Source organism: Microtus oregoni, unplaced genomic scaffold, assembly GCF_018167655.1.
Source record: "Microtus oregoni isolate MIOR12 unplaced genomic scaffold, Mior012 000108F_ref0000382, whole genome shotgun sequence".
NCBI lineage: Eukaryota > Metazoa > Chordata > Mammalia > Rodentia > Cricetidae > Microtus > Microtus oregoni.
The window spans coordinates 614,403-629,424 of NW_024544726.1; the positions used below are offsets into that span (position 1 = coordinate 614,403).

Here is a 15,022-nt window from a genome sequence, read left to right on the forward strand (position 1 = left end):
TCTCCAAGCTCTCTTTCTCCACACCGACTTCCTCAGAAGTCTCTGCTCTAATAAACTCTTTAAGTAGGTTTTGTTGTGTGTTCTGTTTTCACTTGCGCCAGGTAATTTCAGAAAGGCCATTCTTTCATTTGGAAAGAGCACAGTTCTGAGACTCAAGATAACACAACAATGGCTTCGGGATAGTAGCATTTCAGGCTGGAGGCTGAATAGCCATGAGTGGAGACCAACACTGATGTGTCCATGTGTGTGCAGAGACCAGCGGTCATTGTCAAATTGAGGGACAAAAGAAATAGAAGTGTGTTAGAGACAGAAAGGATGAATAGCAGCCTTTATCAGAGTCCCATACTGTCTAGCCAAGGTTTCAGCTTACTAGAACCAGGACAAACCACACGCCAGCTGCCATAAACAACAAACAGGCACCCATTAATTCTTTTGGAGACCTGAAAATCCAAGATCAGGGTGTCAGAAGGTTTGGCTGTTCTTGAAAGCTGAAAGGCTTCCTTGCTTATCCCCTAGCTCCTGGTGGCTTGCTGGACATCGTTGGGATTCCAAATTTAATGGGTATTCTGATTTTCATTAGTTCATCATGCCTGGATGTCTTCTTCTGGTAAGAGAACTTCTCTTCCTAGAGACTGGGCCCTCCTTCCAATATGGCCATCACTATAGCGCCCAGCCAAGACAAGCTCTATAGAGGTCTAAGTCTCAGTAGTTTACCCTGAGGCAATACCTGGTTCAGAGAAAGACCACAAACTGAGACCACCCAGGCACCACCCAGGAACAGATCATCCAAAGGAAGTTCCTAACATTCCAAATGTTGTAGATGAGATCACTAGCCAGCACACACCCATCGCTTTTCACCAGGACAACCCTAGACAAATGTTAGCCAATCAGGGGTCCTAAACCTTAGAAATCCCTCATCCCAACCTCCACTATTACTAAAAAGCCCACCCCAACTAAGTTCAAGGCTCTCTGATTGTGCCAATGCATTGGACACACAGAGAGTCCGAGTTTGAACTTGAATAAGAATAAGGGCTCTTTGCTTTTACATACAGGGCTTGGTCTCCCAGTTGGTTTTGGGGGGACTTTGTGATCTGGGCATAACAGCCACAGTATGTCCCCATCCTCTTGCTATAGGGTTGGGCATGTAACCCAAGCTGGATTGTCAGATTTTCCTGTCTTTCTCTGCATTTTATCATATCAAAATACTTTTAAAACAGACTGGGGAGCAGGGGGTACTGAGGTTATTCCTGGGTAGGCCAGTCTGCTCATAGTAGGTGCCCAGAGCAACGAATTCTTCTGCCCCAGACTCCACAGGCATGAGTCACCATGCCCGGCTTGTGTTTTAGTTTTCTGATGAGTAAAATATGATGGTAGCAGTGACTTTTATCTCAGGGCCTTTTGTTAAAACTAAATTAATTAATTTTATTTTGAGACAGGTTCTCCTGTAGTCCAGGCTGACCTTGAACTTAGAATGTAACCAAAGCTGGCCTTGAACTCTTGCTCCTTCTTCCTCTGCTTCCCAAATACTGAGATTGGGTGGTACATCACCATATGTGAGTTGTTGTTATTGTTGTTATTATTATTATTATTATCGAAATTACCTGGCACGAGTGAGAAGGAAACACGGAACACGCAACAAACCTGCTTAGGAGTTTATTAGAGGGGACGTGTACAGGCATGGTGAGGTCAGTGTGCAGAGAGAGAGAGAGAGGGAGAGAGAGGGAGGAAGACGTCACATCCAGCTTTTAAAAGCTGCCTAGCGCATGCACACAGGGGTTGATGTGACTACGTCATATGCAGATGAGGGGGCTCACACATATGCACAAGGGCTTAGCTGAGTCATATGTTGATGATGTAACCAGACATGCACACAAGGGCTTAGCTGAATCATAAGTGGATGATGTAATCCACGCATCACATGGGTCATGGGGAGAGCTTTTAACATCCTCAGGGCCATTAGGCACTTCTGCCTAAGGACTTGTCTGCACCTGTATGACCCCTAGAACCCGGAAGTATCAGCCTTATGTGGCTGAAATCATTACAATTATTATTAGACAAAGTCTCACTGAGTATACCAGGCTGGCCTTAACTGCTTTATCTACCTGCCTCAGCACCTGGAATGCTAAGATAACAGGCATGTGCCATTTTTCTCAGCTTGTTAAGGTCAATTCAAATGGAGACAAAACCTGGAGAATCATCCTGGAACAGTCAGTTAAGTCTCACAAATGACCTCATCTTTGCTTCATGCGTAGACAGAATTGAAATGTAGCTTGAGTTGTAGCTTACTGTGTCTCCCTTGATATTACCGAGAACTTGAAGCTTCCGAAAGCAGGACTGGCCAGAGTGAGGTGCCACATGTGGAGAGTGTCTTTTGCTAAATCATCTCATGGTAGCATGATAAAGAAAGGGTAGGAGAGGAAGAGTCCAAACTCATCACTCCTGTCCAGGTCCCACTGCCTGAATCTGTTTAGAAGATGCCCTGTCCCCTGGTGTCTAGTAGTTTGGGGCAATCTTTAGCATTCCTTGCTTCATAAATGTGTGTTGAAGATTAAATTCCAGCACAACAACTTTAGAGACACACTAAGTGCTGCCAGGTGTTTTTGGGGGTGTGTGTGTGCGCGCGCACGCGCATACATATGCACATGCATGTACATGTGTCTCACTGTGTGTGGAAACCAGAGGTCAATGTCAAAGAGTCACTTATCTGCTTCCCCAATGCCGGGATTATAGCCATGTCCCACTGCATTCAGCTTTTACATGGACACTGGGGATCCAGACTAGAGTACTCATACATGTACACCAAGTACTTTTCTCACTCAACTATCTCCCCAGCCACATAGTTCTTGTAATTCTTCATAGCAAAGAAAAACACACACAATGGAGGCTCAAGTCACCAGACACAAACTTGCCTAACGGGTTTTTTCAGATGGGATAGATCAAAGACAGGAGCTGTACAGTTGTGTCAGTTATACGTTTCCTTTGTTCTCTGTCCCATCCAGCCCATGAAAGCCATTCCCTGGACATCCCCAGGTGGAGCTCCTGAATCACCCCTGGTAGGAACCACCCAATTCTTGAATTGCTGCTTGCATAACTGTACTGGATAGTTTTGTGTCAACTTGACACAGGCTGAAGTCATCTAAGAGGAGGGAACCTCAATTGAGAAAATATCTCCATAAGATTGGGTACTAGGCTAGCCTGTAGGGCATTTTCTTAATTAGTGATTGATAGGGGGAAGGCCCAGTCCATTGTGGATGGTGCCATCCCTGGGCTGGGGGTCCTGGGTTCTATAAGAAAGCAAGCTAAGAAGGCCATGGGAAGCGTGTCAGTAAGCAGCATCCCTCCATGGCCTCCGCATCAGCTCCTGCCTCCAGGTTCCTGTCCTACTTGGGTTTTTGTTCTGACTTCCTTCAATGATGAACAGTGATGTGGAAGTGTAAGCCAACTAAACCTTTTCCTCGCCAACTTGCTTTTTGGTCTTAGTGTTTAATCTCAGTATTAGAAACCCTAACTAAGACTGTAATGGTTTAAGTAAAATGCTGCAGATCCCTGAGTGGCTGCAGCAGGCCCTGAGACCACACTGCAGGTCCCTGAAGTGACAGCAGGCAGCGGTCAGTGGTCCCAAGAGCAACCAGTCCCAAGCAGGGACAGTGCAGTTCCCCAAGTGGCTACAGTGGGCCATGAGGGGCTGATGGAGGAAGGTCATTGGCTAATAAAGGAACTGCCTTGGCCCATTTTATTGGTTGAAAGATAGGTAGGAGGAGTAGGCAGAACAGGACGCTGGGAGGAAGAGGAAGTGAGGTCAGACTCGAAGGCTCTCCTCTCAGGAGCAGACGCCTGAGAGAGACGCCATGCCCCGCTCCCAGGATGAAGCTCCGACCCAGGATGGACTAGGCTAGAATCTCCCCGTAAGCGCACCTTGGGGTGCTACACACAGATGATTAGAAATGGGCTAAATTAATATGTGAGAATTAGCCTAGAAGAGAATGGGCCAAGAAGTGTTTAAAAGAATACAGTTTGTGTGTTGTTATTTCGGGGCATAAGCTAGCCGAGCAGGCAGCCAGGGTGCTGGGGATGCAGCCCCGCCACCGCCCCTATTACTACAAGGTGCAGAAAGTCCCAGGCAGGGAGCGGCAGCCCCAGGAAGGGAGCTGCATGGTGTGTGAGAGACCTCAGTGGGGCAGCCAATTCCACAAGGAGAGACAGACAGATGGGCATACCATGAGACCACCCGGCAGGTCTCCAAAGGTGGCTGGTCCTGGGCAGGGAGACACGTGGCAGGCAAGAGACAGAGACATAGATAGGCACACCATGCAGAGTGAGGTTGGATATTTATTTAGTGGGTTATGGAAGGGAAAGGGGAGTAAAGCAGAGAGAGAGAGAGAGAAACAGAAGGGGGAAGGAGAGAAGTGGGGAGAAGGGACAGACGGAAGCTGCCTCTTGGAGAGGGAGCTGGAAGCTGAAGCAGATACGGGGTGGGGGGATGCTTCCTGACTGCTGCAGCATGCTCCTGCCACTGTGCCCTCCAACTATGATGCCACACAAACCCTTCCTTCCTTAGGTTGTTTTTGTCACATATTTTGTTGCAGCAAGAAAAACAACACATTCTTTTTAGACAGGTGCTGTCCTCCTGGTTTGCTCTTCCTCGTTTGCAGGCAGTTTTCTGGTCCCAGAAGCCACTTCCAAATTACCACACAGAGGCTTATATTAATTATAAATCCTTGGCCAATAGCTCAGGCTTATTATTAGCTAATCCTTACATTTTTGGTTGACCCATATTCCCTATTTATGCTCTGCCATGTGGTGGTATCTTTATTAACATGGCACCTTCATCTTGCTTCTCCATGTTTCCTCTCAACTCTCCGACTCCATTCTTCTTTCTCCCTGTATCCTGTTTGATCATCCCACCTGTACTTTTTGCTTGGCTATTGTCCAACAAACTTATATTAGCCAGTGAGAGTAATGCATATTCATAGTGTACAAACCGATTGTTCCACAGTATAGTTTTGGTTGTTTAATTTTTAAATTTTGTTTATTCATGTTTTTGGGCAAGTATTGTATTTGCATTATTCAAATTTCAAGACAACAGGGACTGGGGAGATAGTTCCATGGATAGGAACACTAGCTAGGTTTGGTCCTCAGCACCCACACTGGCTGTCTCACCTGTAACACTAGTACCTCTTCTAGCTCCACAGGCACCTGTACCTATGTGATGGACACATATACAGTTAGGTACAAACACATGCACATAAAATCAAATAAATCTTTTTTTATTATTTTTTTGAAGATTTATTTATTATATACACAGTGTCTGTCTGCATGGATGTTTACAGGCCAGAAGAAGGCACCAGATCTCATTACAGATGGTCATGAACCACAATGTGGTTGCTGGGAAATGAACTCTGGACCTCTGAAAGAAAAGTCAGTGTTCTTAACCTCTGAGCCATCTCTCCAGCCCCAAAATCAAATAAATCTTAAAAAAATATGAGGACAAAGGGTGTGTAGTTGATTCTCCATATCCATGGGTGCAGCATCTGTGGGTTCAACCTATCATAGAGAGAAAAGCACATTCCAGATTGTCTTAACTGAGCATCTTCAGACATTTTCTTTGTCATTATTTTCTAAACAATATAACAGTCATTTACAGAGCATTTAGATCACACTATGTACTGCTAGTAACTTAAACATGGTTTAAAGATGCCAGAAGGATGCACATAGATCAAACGCAAATGCTACTCAATTTCATACAAAGCAATGGGAAAAGCCACAGGTTCTGGGTATCCCTGAAGGATATTGAGGTCCTGAGACAGGGGAGATAGTTAGAAAATAGAGGAGACACGATGAAGGAAAGGGCTTCCTCTACTCTCCCAATTCGGATTTCTGTTTCTTTCTAGAAGATACCCAGGAATTTTGACATCACTGACTAGACCACCTGCATAAGAATTGCACCCCCTCTCTCTGAAAAAAAAACATCCTAAATGACACTAAAGATGGCTAATGACGCATGCCTTAAATCCAACCTCCTAATGACCTATGAATGACTAAGGGTCACTTTGATCAATGATTTTTCTCTCTGCTGGCACTCCCTTCTCCACTGCAAGCCTGTACAGTGTACTTTAAAAGTCTCCCCTTCAAGGGCAGATTCTGGGCTAAAAAGAACAGATTCTGGAGCTAAAGTTTAAACTTAATTGAAAATCAAGTAACTTCAAAGCCACCAATCACTTACATAGCTGATGCTAGGGCATTTAGACAGCCTTACTCAGTTACTTTCAAGTGGGTCTTGCCTTACTTATTACTCAACACCCCTCTCCTCAGCCTCCCTGCTCCTCTCTTTCCAAAGTATCTTAGTTAGGGTTTCTACTGTTTGTGAAGAGACACTGTGATCACAGCAACTCTTGTAAAGGAAAACATTTCATTGGCGTGGCTCACTTACAGTTTCAGAGGTTCAGTCCATTATCATCATGGCAGGATATGGTGGTGTGCAGGCAGACAAGATGCCAGAGAAGTAGCTGAGAGTTCTACATTGTGTGTGGGCAACAGGAAGTGAACTGAGACACTAGGTGTGACTTGAGCACATATGAGACCTTAAAGGCAGCCTCCACAGTGACACACTTCCTCCAACAAAGCCACACCTCCTAGTAGTGTCACTCCCTTTGAGGGCCATTTTCTTTCAAATTGCCATAGTAATCAATTTTATCAGTTGCTCGTACTTTCTTCAGAGATGCTTATCTCTCTGTCATACATCTCCTCCTCTGTATAGAAATAGTGGCATGCAGTTCTTTGATATTTTTGGTTTTGTTTTGTCTTTTGAGACAGGATTTCTTTGTGTAGTCCTGGCTATCATGGAACTTGCTCTGTAGACCAGGCTGGTATTGACTTCACAGAGACCCATCCATCTCTGCCTCCCAAGTCCTGGGATTAAAGGTGTGTACCACCACCACCTGGCCTTTGTTTGATTTTTTTTTATTCAACAGTATATCTTAACGATCAATCCAAAAACCTTCCTGTTTTTTGCTACAGCTGCAGAAAATTCCAAATGTGAATGGACTGTTGACCTGGCCCTCTGTAGCCATAGGCTCCATGTATAAAGATTTAACCAACTCCAGGTCTAAACTGTTCTGGGAAAAAAAAAAAAACGTTTTTACTGAACATGTACCAACTCTTCGTTAGCTTCTTTTCCCTGAACAACACAATAGAGCTGTGTAGCATTTATATTATCTTAGAGATTATAAATGATGTACAGATAATTTCAGGTTTACAAGAGGATATGTATTGGTTCTCTGCAGACAGTACACCACTTTATATAAGGGGCTTGAACACCCACGCACATTTGGTTATTCAAGAGGGTCCTGAAACCAAACTCCCACAAAGACCAGGAGTGTTGTCACTAAGTTGTTTAGCCAGAAGTCTTTATCAGTGCACTTTCAGAGATGTGAAGTTCAACTACCAATGATGCTGTGCTGTGTAAACTACAAAAAGAACCCAGGCAGCTCTGAATGAGCAACTGCTCTTGCTCAGAAAACCACAGTCCAAACAGAGGGCGGACTCTGCTGTCTAAGGTAAGGAACGATAAAAATCCCAGCATTTGGGAGGCTGAGGCAGAAGAATGGAGGGGGTGTGTGTGCGTGAATGCATATATGCATGTGTGTGTGTGTGTGTGTGTACAAGCTCGTGCAGTGTGAAGGCCAAAGGTCAACCTTAGGTGGCATTCCTTGGGTGCCATCTACTTTATTTTTTGAGACAGATCATTTCATTGGCTTGGAGCTCATTGATTCACCTTAGCTGGCTCCAGTGATCCATTTGTCTACCCACTGTGGGACTTACAAGTACACAACACCACATCTGGCTCTTTCAATGGGCTCTGGGGGATCAAACTGGGGTCATCATATTTGTGTAGCAAACAGTTTACAAACAGAACCATTTCCCCAGCCCAAGAGCATGGAAAGTTCAAAACCATCCTGAGCTACATGGTGAGACCCTGTGTAAATAAATTTAAAGATAAAGTATTCTGAAGGACCAGGAAAGAGAGAATTCACTTTCAGTTGGCTGGGGACATGGAGGAAGAGGCGTGTTGAGTGTATGAAATAGTATCTGTAGGAGGGCAAATCACAGAAGGATTCATTTAGGATAAAATAAGTTACATTTTGGACTTGGATATAGCTCAGCAGAAAAACATTTGCCTAGATTGTGCCAGGCCCTGAGTTGGATTCTCAGCACAGAAAAGAAAGTTAAGTCACACTAAACTGTGTATCCAATGTATGGTACAGGGAGGTGAGCTATTGCTGCAATTAAATGTCCTTTGGCTTAAAGATTCAAGAATTAAAATGGCATTATATACACTGCTTGACTAATAATGTAAGTATCAGGCACTTCAAAATAAATTAGCCATATTGCAAAACCCGACCCAGTTCTTAGAAACACAGGCTGTAAAACACTGTGTAATGTAGACAAAGAAAGAAAGAAAGAAAGAAAGGAAGGAAGGAAGGAAGGAAGGAATCCACATCAAATCTCTTGCCTCTGAAGAATGGATTTAAAGACACTCCTTTCTATTCAGTGGGCCTATCTCTGGTAAATTAGAATAATTCCATTCCTAGCCTTTGCCGTTAAGATGAGCTTGTCATTTCTTGGGGACTATTGCTAGTTCCCTTCTTCGTTGGTAGATCAATGTAGATAGAATGCAGCTAAGAGAACAAATTTCCCCACGAACAGGAAATGTGGGCCTGACATCCTTCCAGATTATACTAGCTGCGCTGAATTATGAAGCGGGGCATTGGATATATTTCTCAGTGTGAGACATTATATTTAGCTCCCTGTACTGACAGTTTGAGCTTTGGACCTTCTCAGGTTAAAAATAAATTTGTAATGATAGGGTTTTTTCTGTATTTGTTTGGGGAAAACCATACCTATAACAAAGATGGCAAATCATTTTAAAACTGACCCAGAGAGCTTAAAAGGCAATTAGATCTGGAAATAGGGCTACAAATAAGAACTGGTAAAAACATCTATTACTAACTTCTGGCACTTTCATTTCCAGGTTCAGTCTTCCAGAAACTTAGTTTGACATGCACTGGAAAAGACTTGGGCTGTAGTATCAGCCAGAACTAGGTTCAAGACTAGATTTAGGCAAACTATTATAAGATGCAAAAATATTTGCAGTTATTAAAAATTCATGCATATTTTAAAAATGGATAGTGCTGCAGCATTTCATGTAAATAAATGAAAAATGTTAGAAGCATTTTAGATGTCTGTGGAAATAGGTTTGAAAAAAACCCAAATCATTAGACATTATATTGTGAACCAACTGGAGCCATTTCTGTCTGGCATACATGAACCACTGATGAGGAAGGTAGTGTCTACTTATTCCTTACCTTGCCTTTCAGTTCTAATGAAAGCAGGTACCTGGCCCAATCTGTCCACACATATATAAACAAGCAGATACAGCTACAGCTATACAAGCTCTTCCTAGACTCAGAACCCTGAGGCAGAGGCAGCCAAGTTCTATGTGGAACAATGGGCTCAGTGTTAGAACTGATAATCGAGGCAGTGGCTTCAGATGTCTAAGTGGGGCAGTGGCTACAGTGTTATAATAGAGGCAGTGGCTATAGTGTTATAATTGGGGTAGTGGCTACAGTGTTATAATAGAGGCAGTGGCTACAGTGTTATAATAGAGGCAGTGGCTACAGTGTTATAATAGAGGCAGTGGCTACAGTGTTATAATTGGGGCAGTGGCTACAGTGTTATAATTGGGGTAGTGGCTACAGTGTTATAATAGAGGCAGTGGCTACAGTGTTATAATTGGGGCAGTGGCTACAGTGTTATAATAGAGACAGTATCTTACAGTGTTGTACAAACAGGACACTTTTAGCCTTTTAGGTTACCTCGGAAAATCAGAATGTTTAAATTCATGGCTGGACATTCGATATTTTGTTTTTTATTTGGCTTCTCCTGAAACAAAGCCTCATGAGACACACCACCCTTCTGGCAAGAGCTACCAAACCTAGAACTTAGGTCACTTAGCACACACTACTTGCTGATCCAGATTCGATTGTATTGTCTGTGCTAAAGTGTCTAAGAGAGTGCAGCTTGTTCCTTGTTTTACCAATAAACTGTTAGTTTGCTTGCTGGTGGTGTTGAAGATAGAGCCCAGGACAACACACAGCAAGGAAAGCACTCTACCGCTGAGGTGCACTCCCAGCCTCAGAAGTGCTCATTTCTAGTAGACATTGTGCAGATTGTCAAAACATCTAATGTGGTTGGGAGACTGGGGAGACAGCTCAGTGAGGATGCTTGCTGCAGAAATATGAGAAGGAGTGGGTTTAGATGTTCAGCAACCATGTAAAAAGCCAGATGGAGTGGCCTGTACTTGCAACCCCAGTGTTGGGGATACAGTGACAGGGGGATCCCTGGAGCTTGCTGGCCAGCCAGCCTAGCCAAAACCCAGAAAGTTCCAGGTTCAGTGTGAGACATTTGGGGGGACATTTGGGATCTCAATAAATGACAGAATGACAGAGGATACTTGGGAATCTCTATAAATAAAAACAGCATGGAATTAGCTAAAGGACCTTTCCCAAACCCTAAAGAAATTCTCAAGAAAGAAATAAAGAACAATGGAAGCACAGCAAAACTCTCGGGAAACTTAAAACAAAGATCGTTCTCACCACAGGCTAACTGGCTGGGACTGGAATAACGCATGCTAGCCGCCGCATCTAGCTTTTTAACTTGGATTCCTGGGATAGAACTCAGATCGTCAGAGTTGCATAAGCAAGTGCTTTTACCCCACTGAGTCTTCTCACTAGCAGATGGAGTAAGAAGTATTCGGAGAAGCAGGAACGGGGGTTATTGCATGTCCCAGTGTTCTCCTCCAACACACACTCAAATATATATACACATATATATCCATGAAGGGTAACAAACTGGGCTGAAAAGGTGCAGGGATTTTGTTTTGTTTTGTTTTCATTTTTTTATGTCGTGTGTTCCTAGTGGTTCTGAGGTTGAACTCCCGTCCTGTTTCGGCAATCACTCTGCCACTGAGCCATACCCCAAGTCCTTGAGAAGGTGCCATAAACTAAATAACATTCACCATATTGCCTGTGCTTAAACCGCACTTCCCAGGGTTGTCAGGAACGTTGGCTGGAAAAACTTAGGACACACAGCACCACAGGAAGCTCCCAAGACAACACTTCCAAGGGGCCAGGAAGCTTCTATGGGGCACCAAGCCTCTGGGGGGGGGGACTTCTTCGGAGTGTGGGGACCGGGAGCTTCTGGGTTGTGAAACTGGAAAAGCTTCTGAGGGGCTCGAAGTCCCCAAGGGCAGGAAGTTCCTGAGATTGGAGGCCACAAAGCTTTTGAGAGTCACAAAGCATCTGAAGGGCTCAGAGTTCACGAAGTGAAGATGGTTGCTATGCTCTGCTATAGCACGCCTGTCCTTCGGTTAACAGAACGGCCAAAGGGGAAATGTCTGAATGAGCTTTTTAAGATGTCCCCATCCTCCCCTCCACCCTCACCCTACCCAGCGGCTAGGCAGTTGTTCCTCATTCCTTCCACCAGCCAAAGCTCTTAAAAGAAGACTTCAGGAAACTTCTGAAAACTCAAGTCACTACCATCTAAGTCTCCTCAGCGTGGCGTGCCAAGGGGGCACACTAAAAAGGAAGACCCAGCCAAGCAAAAGTGGAAAAAGAAAAGTTATTATGTCAAGTTTTATCAACAAAAACTTGGAAATGGAAAAGAGATACTGAGAAGCAGGAAATATCATGACCTGGTCAAGGAACCGAGAGAGGGCCTAAGCAAGAATGACCAGGAAGCCGATCTGTTTGGAGCTATCTATCCGGCTGCCAAAATCAAATAAAAATTCTTGCGGAGCTAAGAAACCAATTAAAATTAGCCCCTGAGTCCAAACTGGATGGTAAGATCCAACACAGCCAAAGGGTGAAAGGCTTAGATTTTGCTGTCCTTCAGAAGGCCCGAGAAGAAGCTGTCATCAAAGAATGGAGAGGAGCTAATGAAAAGAGCCCACATGGAAACTCAAAAAGATGAGATTTCTGAAAATAAGAATAAATTTAAACCATGTCTAGACTGTAACATTTACCAAGTACTTTCTGAGAACAAAACATGTAAGCCGAATGTCCTGTTCCTTCCTGGCTGCATGGTCCATGTGATAAACTTTGATGAGGATGCCAACACTCATATTCCCATCAGTATTATCTACAGCAAGAGTGAATGTCTGACCATGAAGGTCCATACCACACTAACTCAAGACGACACTGTCATTGGCAAGCTCATACAGATCCTGGCATACCTAAGACAGTGACCTAATCAAGAAAGATAAAGAGAAACTGGGAGAGGAGAAATCTCCAAAAGCCAACATGGACCTTCTTGAAAACAGAAAAATATACCTTCCACCACCAAGATACCTCAGCACAGGGAGCAAGAGAGATACCAGGGAGCAGGACACCCCAGGAAGACATACCGATGCTGGGCACAAGAGTGGGAACAAGATTTCCAGACGATGGAGGAAAGAGGGCACAGCTGCTCTGAGGTAGTAAAAAAAAAAGTGGGTAGTAAGCCCCCGGTTGTTGATCTGCTGAGCATCAATAAGAATTTGCTTTTTCAGCTGACTGGAAAGGCAAAGAATTGCCAAAGAAGCCAGAAGACACCACTTTTCCATGGTGCTGTGCAGCCACAGAGGTCAATGGAACTGTGGATAGCAAGGAGGAGAGGAACAGGCCAGGGCAGAAAGAAGGACTCCTTATTCCATTGGGACTTAGATAAACAGAAAGAAAACAGCAGATAGGTGGAAAACAAGGTTTTGTCCACGTCTGCATCCCACTGTGGTGTCCAGATGCCTAAAGGATGGAAAACCAGGTACTCCAAGGAAAGTAGTGACTCAAACAAGCTTTCTCCTCAGTGGAAGATTCACGCTGTCACTGGGAAAAACACGGTGAAAGTCACAAAACAAAGCCTAACCTCCAGTTCAAGCTGGAGAGGCTCTGCAGAAGGGTCTGCTCTCAGTTGCCTGGTTTCTATAATTTCCAGCAAGGTCTCGAGGAATGTGTGTTCATGCATGCATGCATGTGTAATTTTACTATATGATCATTTTGGTTCTGCTAAAACCGGCTAGCTTGAAAATGACAAGTTACAGGAAGCATAACCCAGACAATGAAATCCCATGTAATTACTTACAAAAGAATAAAATACAAGGAGCTGGAGAGATGCTCAGAGGTTAAGAGTACTTGTTGTTCTTGCAGAGAACCCAGGTTCAGGTCCCAGCAGCCACATGATGGCCTACAACCATCTGCAACTCCAGTTCCAGGGGATCCAGCACCCACCTTCTTCTGACCTTCTTGGGCACCAGCTATGCACATCCACGTGGGCAAGACACTCGCACACGCAAAATAAGAAATCTAAAAAACATTTTTTACAACAGTGGGAAAATAAGATATAACTTTACAACTTGTAAAAACTGACAGTTTTTAAAGTAACATAAACAGAGTCATATAATGTTACAAGAAGGGCCCCTTTGTTCTTCCCAGTCACCCAGCTAGCTTAGCCCCCAAAATAACCACACAGAAACTGTATTCATTAAAACACTGCTTGGCCCATTAGCTCTAGTTTTGTATTGGCTAATTCTTACAAATTAATTTAACCCATTTCTATTCATCTGTGTATCGCCATGTGCCAGTGGCTTACCAGGAAAGATTCAGCATGTCTGACTCTGGCAGCTCTATGGCTGCTCTCTGACTCTGCCTTCTTCCTCCTAGCATTCTGTTTAATTTTCCCTGCCTACCTATGTTCTGCCCTACCAAGGTCAGGGCAGTTTCTTTATTCATTAACCAATACAAACAACACATAAAAAGAAGGACCTCCTACACCAATATAATGTTTTAATTTTACTAAAAGTAGAATATATATGGTTGAACAAGTATGGGAAGAAGTCTAGAGAGATATGGATCTTAATGTTACTTCTAGAGAGCATTATTCTGGGGAAGACACCATGTTTTTATAAACACTTTAAGGTCTGGGAGTAGTTCATTGGTAGAGTACTTACTTAGCAAGCATAAGGCCCTGTGTTGCATAACCAGTATTGAAAAAGAAGAAAGAGAGGGAAGCATAAAAGGAAAAGAAAAAATAGCATTTAAGTGATGTATAAGGATTTTTACCAGTTATGTTGTTGGGTAGAAGAGTATTTGTGTTAAGTATTACATTAACTATTAAAAATCATTATCTTCTTAACTATTCACATGTGCAAATCCTCCTCCTAGTGGCAAATTGAATTTTCCCAAAGCTGCCATGTTAATGATATTGCACAAGAATGTAGTGGGATGGGCTGGAGAGATGGCTCAGTGGTTAAGAGCATTGCCTGCTCTTCCAAAGGTTCTGAGTTCAATTCCCAGCAACCACATGGTGGCTCACAACCATCTGTAATGAGGTCTGGTGCCCTCTTCTGGCCTGCAGACATACACACAGACAGAATATTGTATACATAATAAATAAATAAATATAAAAAAAGAATGTAGTGGGATGTTTAGAGACCTGCTGTTGGAGAAATAACATTACATTGGGTGTGGCTATCTAAGCTATAGGAACCATTCACTCCTTATCTATATGCGATCACCTTGTGGTGATTGTATTTTCCAAAAATAGCCATGTTGATTGGAAATATAGTTCAGTGGTAGAGCACTTATCCAGGATGCATTAGGTCCTGAATTCTATTTACAACACTACAAAAAAAGAAGAAAAAAGGTTTAGTCCTTACTTAAATGAAGTCTCAGAAGAATGCTATGAAATGTTTATAGCTATATTGTTGAGTAAAATAGTATTAACTATTATTATATTTTTTATTACTATATTAGATTACATAGATTATGAAATTTTTTTTTTTCGAGACAGGGTTTCTCTGTGGTTTTGGAGCCTGTCCTGGAACTAGCTCTTGTAGACCAGGCTGGTCTCGAACTCACAGAGATCCGCCTGCCTCTGCCTCCCGATTAAAAGGATTAAAGGGATTAAAGGCGTGCACCACCACTGCCCG

General features: G+C 43.4%; 1 long non-coding RNA gene across 1 annotated transcript; it reads right to left on the bottom strand.

Moving 5' to 3' along the window:
- Nucleotides 1-5,407: 5,407 nt before the first annotated feature.
- LOC121443487 lies at nt 5,408-13,740 on the bottom strand. Its single transcript, XR_005973671.1, has 3 exons — nt 13,684-13,740; nt 13,323-13,397; nt 5,408-5,544 (listed from the first exon to the last, which is right to left on the bottom strand). It is a non-coding gene; the product is annotated as an uncharacterized LOC121443487 (long non-coding RNA).
- Nucleotides 13,741-15,022: the final 1,282 nt, after the last annotated feature.